The following is a 6,430-nucleotide window of genomic DNA, read 5'->3' as shown; positions in this document are numbered from 1 at the left end:
ATGCTAACTATGTAAGGTCCCTAAGGTAAGGTAAGGTAAAGTAGACAGGCGTAGCTGAAATGTAACAATCATACCATGCATATTTCTTTAGGTTAATAGACTATATTAATTAGGCTTTGTATACCTCAAAAAAAAAAAAATCACCATCCCCCCCTTTTTTTTTCTTTTTTTTTTTTACAAGTAGAATACTGGTTATAGCCATCTCGAATGTACAAGTTAGATATGACTCTGACTTCCTGACTCTGGAGTCTGACTTCCAGAGGACATTCCAGATATATTTCCTCCTCTGAGGTTGGAAAATACAACTTTCCATATCAAATGGAACGTACCATAAAGGGCTACATTTTCAAGAGAAAAAAAGAGTGATTGATGTTCACCATGCTATCTCCTAAAACAGAATGTTAAACACTGTCAGCTTGAAATCCTTTGTTGCTGCATCAATACTCTAAAGCAGTGATGGCCTAACTTCGTGACAATGGCTTTAGTGAAGTACAATGGAAAATGATTGATGTTACAAAAGAGCATTAGCAAAAGACCAGCATTGGCAGGTTAAAGCTTTACAACAAACATCAATCGGAAATTAACCATAAAACTCTCATTAATGCATCTTAAAGTAAACCTTTGCTATGCATGACTCAGCAAGTATATTTTCATTATAAACCAACACCTGTGCATTTAGCATGTCTTTAATGTCGTTGATATTTTTGAATGAAGCAAAAGTCTATTTAGCAGAAGATAACAGTTTTAAGGTTACTAAACAGGTTCTTCAACCATCTCTTTGGTTTTGATAATAGAAATTATTGTAATAGTTGTGTGTTTATGATGCTGACACATTATACCAACTCAAAGTTACAATAAAAAAGAATTAAGGAGATCCCATCTTGTAGCATTCAATATAAAAGCAGTCAATAGCTCTGGTATTGTCACTATGGCAGTTTTAAGTACATTTTTCTGAAAGCTAAACCAGGAGGAAGAAGCAGTCCTTGCATTTGACACAATGTCCTGCTTGCCCAGCAGGCCCACACTGAAAGCTGAGACGCACACATTGCATAGGAACACTGCATTCCAGCTACTTATACACACTCCAAACACATCCACAACATGGTTATGGTTGGTGTTACCCTGTCCTAAACATGCCTCGCCGTCAGCTACGAATGCCTGAAATGTTGCAGGACAGCTTCTAAGTAACACCGCTATCACCAGCACCTCCAGCACAGGCTCAACTGCTGCACTCACTAAAAAATGCTCCACCACACATTTTTATTACAAGAAATGAAAACACATTGTTGAGAATTTTATGGGTTGACTTTAGGCCCTGATTGTAGGTTTAATGTATTGAACTAAAAATTACATTTTCCCTTTTTTTCTCTGATCTTGTACCTGACTGTGACTGCTTATCTTGCAAAGTTATATTGGAATTACTCATAGTTGTATTTCAATAAACTTAAAAAAGGAAAAGCTATTGTCAAAAAACAGCTTGAAGAAAATCAACTTTTTGGAGCCAAAATGCCATTTAATCTATCAGACTGTTATCTGAAAGTGAAATTGTTTATTTCTTATAGTGTCTGCAATACTTGTTTGTTCCTGCAGTTTGTGGACCTTTGCTATTTGAACAATGCACTGTAAAAATGATTTATAAATGAGTAAAACATTTCTAAATTAAGTGTATTTACCCTTAATTGGAGTAGGTAACTAACATAGTTTGTCAATGGAATGAGTATGTTTACTCTTAAAATAAAATAATTAGATAATATGCACTACAAATAAGACGATGCAACTGTTTTTTCTTATTTGAAGTGTAAATCATCTTGTTCCATTGGCAAAATGTCTCTTTTACCTCCTCAATACAAGAACAAATGCACTTATTTTAGGAAAAAATGACTTATCTAGATTTATATTTTTTCCCAGTTTGGAGTTTAAGAATTTAAAGAAAAAAAAAGAAATGTGGTCTGAGTATTTAAGAATTTACTGATCTATTTGAATTCTCCCTAACATCAACATCTTGTGAGAAATATTTTCTTGCCTCACTCTGGCTTTCTTTAGACCGAATCCCACAGCTTACCTGAGTGTTTTTATTGACCATGTTGATCAATTTACCACCACAATGTTCTCACACTGCAAAAACTATCCAACATGGATTAATATGTATTGAAATAAGTGCATTTACCATTAGCTTGAGCAGATAAATACGATGATATGCCCACACTGGAAAAACGATCTAGAAATAAGTAAAAATGTCTTAAAATAGGTATATTTTACCTTAATCTGAGCAGGTAAATGAGATGATCTGCCAATGGAATGAGTATTTTTACTTTTAAAATAAGATAATTAAATAACATGCACTTGAAATAAGACAATGCAATTATTTTTTTCTTATTTTAAGTGTAAATTGTCTTGTTCCATTGGCAAAATGTGTCTTTTATCTCCGCAATCCAAGAGCAAATACACTTATTTTAAGAAAAAAATACTTATCTAGATTTAGATTTTTTTCCAGAGTTAGTATTTTTACCCTTAAAATAAGATAATCGGATATTTTGCACTTAAAATAATATTATTCTTTTAAATGAAAATGATCTTATTCTATTGGCAAAGTGTCTCACTTACATGCTCAGTTCAAGAAAAATGCACTAATTAAAAAAAAAATTGACTCACCTAGATTTCAATTTTTTTGCAGTGCATCTTCTGATGGTTTCTTCTAACACAATAAAGCCCCACCTCACAATGCCTAAATCCTATCAAACCCATTTCTTGAACATGATAATCAGTTTGCTGCACTCCAGTGGCCTGCATGGTTAGCAGATCTAAACAGCATCATCATGCAAGTCAACCATGTAAGTATGGAGCATAATATCTATCTTAAGTATCTAAGGAATGCTAAGATCATTTGGACAGATACCTTTTTGTGTCAGTAGCTAACTTTACAACAGAGACCACAGAAATTCCCATGGTGTTCCCAAAGGGCCCATCTTAGGGTCCCTCCTATTAAATATCTACATGCTCCCCGTCTTAGATTAATATAATAAAACAAAAGATCTGACCATAACTATGCAGAGACACACAGCTAAGCATTAATATTCCACAAGGTGTCAATGAACCTTTTAAAGCTCTGGGTAAAGGCATAGAAGAAATTAAAGCCAAAAACTGAAACAAAACAAAACTGAAGCAATTGTTTTTTGACTAAAAGAAAAATATTCAAAACTGAGCAAAAAGCTTCAGTTAATACATCTAGAAGCTAATCAGGCTATAAACCTGGGTGTAGTGATGGACTCAGACCTGGACAGTTAAAAGGAACATAAAACCAGTACCAAAGTCAACCTTCTATTACATAAAGAACATTTCCAGGATCAAGGACGTATGTGTCAGCAGGAGGTGAAAAACAAATTCATGTTTATCTTTAGTAGAAAGTATTACTGTGACGGTGTCTTTAAATGTCTGAATAAGAAGCTGATTAGAATGCTCCTGTTGATCCAGAAAGCTGCTGCCTGCCTCCTCACTAAAACTAGGAAACTAGAGCACATCCCTTTTGAAGTCATTCCAGTGGCTCATTGTCTCTCAGATCATAGACTTTAAAATATTTCGGTTTATCTATAAATCACTCAACGCTCCAAAGTACGTCACAGACTAGTTGCCAGTGCATCAACCATCCAGACCGCTCAGGTCTTCTGACTTAAGCCTAATTTGCATCAGTAGAACCGTAAGCAAACATGTACCCCATTTACACTACCGTTGAAAAACCGTGCTGAGACCGTTCCGAGCTCAGTAACTGAGATAACTTATCGTGTGTAAATGGAAAGCGAACTGAACTGAACCGATCTAGACACAACCGGACCGAGCTAACTGCAGACCAGTTCCAGAGGTGGGCTCGGCTCGGTTTTTCCCTGGCTCGGTTCTCTGATAACCAGAGCGCATGAGCAGAACGCGTCATCTCCGTCTGGCTGCACATCCCCATTCACACTCCATTCCAGTAGGTGGCAGTAATGCCCCTCCGGAAGTTGCTTGCCAACCAACACAAAACAGAAGAAGAAGAAAAACTATAAACAACAATCAAAATCTTCTCCACGCAACATTTAGATTTGCTTGATTCCCTCCTTCTTCGTCTTCTTCTTCTTGTGTTTTATGGCGGTTGGCAAACAACTTTTGGTGTATTACCGCCACCAACTGCCTGATTTCCTCCTTCAATACTGGCAGTAATACCGCAGATCGTCACTAGGAGGCGAGGAACGGAGATAGCGTGATGTGTAAACGGTCGTCAGAACCGAGCTCGGCCTGGTTAACTGATCCGAGCTCGGACCGGTCTCTGCATGGATCGGTTTTTTCAAGCGTAGTGGAAATGGGGTAATGGAAAGCAGTTTTTGGTTCTTATGCTTCACTAATCTGGAATAAACTTCCAGAAAACCGTAAAAGTGCAGAAACCCAAATTTTTTTGACAACAAGATTTAAAGTAGAGAGGCCTATAACTGTGCTTTCTGAATGTAATTAGTTTTCAGTCCGACTTTCTTTTCATTTTTTATCTGAATTATTAATTTCAATTCTGATTATTAATGCATGTTTCCTTTAATCCACTGCTGTGTGCTTTTGTTATTCTTCTCATGTACAGCACTTTAGATTAGAAGCTTGACTTGCTTTCTAACAAATTGTTGAATTCAATTCTTGAAGAATTAAGACAGTCCTAAAGAAAAAAATGTCAAACATGGGTAACGAAGTGGCCACTGAGGGCAAATGAAATTACAATAAAGGATGTGTTTCTGATGTGTTAAAAACTACGAACGGACAGAAGATCTGCTATTTCAAGAAGATCCAAAAGGCTGCTGACTTAGAAGCAGCAAAGAAATAAAGAACTTAATATCTTAGCCATGTTTGTTCCTCATAACTCCCTGCAGGCTATGAGCAGCAGCGAGGATCAGATGATAACGGATCCGTCTAAATATGGATTCAGCTTGTTGATAAAAAGCTTCCCTGAACAGAGAATGTCATTATTGCTCGAGTAAAGAGTGAAACATGCATGGATCCTATTCAAACTGTAGAAACCGACTCCAATAGGAACGTCTGCCTGTGGATGGTTGAAACTTTGCATTTTACAAAGATAAAAGATTCTTTTCATGTCTTCTGATTTGCATACTATACACAAACAGTGACATTGCTTTTAACAACACAGAGGGGAAGTGTGTGGTTTTTTACAGGGAGCACAAAATGTTAAGCTGTGCTGCAGCATGACAGCACAGAAAACAGCCATGCTGTGTCAGCATGCTTAAGAGTTCGCTACTCTTTGGGGAAATATGTCCTCTTGACACTTCTTGACTATTTATTAGCAGCGTGCAGTCACCAAGCAAAGCCAAGCTTAGGATCTTATGCAAGGATGAAAAAAAAAGGATAGTTAGTATTTTACGTGGTAACTTAAACACAATGACATCATAAAAAAATGTAACACAAATTGGAAAAGCACAAAGACACACATTATAATCAATCTGCGGCTGTTTCCTTTCCTGTCGTTCTGTCTCGTACCTGCAGCGCTCAGCTGCTCATGCAATATTCAGCCTCGGGATTTACCGGCTGGCTGAGGAGAAGATGTAGTGAAGTGACACATCAGGACCTGGTGAGGCTGTGTGTTAGAATCTGACTGTGTGTCGGCCCTAAAGCTGAGGACACCATGAGGACAGACGCAAATTAACCAGTAAAAATGGAGGGAATAGATGTGAAGGAGATACACAATCATACACAGAGAGCGACCTTTCTTTGACTTCAGAAGACACTGCATCCCTGTCATGCAGACCTACTCCAACCTTAATAAGTAAACTTATATAAACCTCATGAGGAAGACGAGTTCCAGTAGGCTGACCAATTCATGCCGACACAACATGAGCAACAACAAACAAACGCTGAGTTTGCATCTTCAAACTCTCTGCTTAACCCTTCAAACCAATGAGCAGCAAGCTGAACATCAGCTGGATGTTTTCATTGAAATATAACAAATAATCATCTGAATAATAGTATTTTACAAAAAAAAATAGAAATATATCAGAGTTAACTTGATTATGAAACCTTAAGAGACACGATGCAAGCAGAAAATGAGTTATGATCACAATCATTTAAGCTATAAAGCAACTCTGTGTTTTATTTCAGGCTTTAAGCTCCTATGTCATTGTTGTCTTTATAAAGTATTGAATAAAATACTTAACTATTAGTCTAATAATCTATTTTTTACATGCTTCTAAAAACTGAGATTAGAAAACACAAAAATCCTTAGTGTTTTTTTAACCAGTCATGAGCTAACATCTCCGCACCATTTCTTTAACTGTCACATAAAATTGGGCATTGCATTGTTTTTGTATTTACCTGGAAGAAGATGGATGGATGGATGGATGGATGGATGGATGGATGGATGGATGGATGGATGGATGGATGGATGGATGGATGGATGGATGGATGGATG

General features: G+C 36.9%; 1 protein-coding gene across 8 annotated transcripts in view; it reads right to left on the bottom strand.

The window, feature by feature from the left end:
* Positions 1-6,430, bottom strand: part of pacs2 (phosphofurin acidic cluster sorting protein 2) — a 94,621-nt gene that overhangs the window by 57,811 nt on the left and 30,380 nt on the right. The gene's annotated exons all lie outside the window — the stretch shown is intronic.

This window comes from Cyprinodon variegatus, unplaced genomic scaffold (genome assembly GCF_000732505.1).
Source record: "Cyprinodon variegatus isolate N-32 unplaced genomic scaffold, C_variegatus-1.0 Scaffold336, whole genome shotgun sequence".
Taxonomy (NCBI): Eukaryota; Metazoa; Chordata; class Actinopteri; order Cyprinodontiformes; family Cyprinodontidae; genus Cyprinodon; species Cyprinodon variegatus.
The sequence above is the reverse complement of the archived record's forward strand: the minus strand, read 5'-3'. Positions and strand labels throughout refer to the sequence as shown.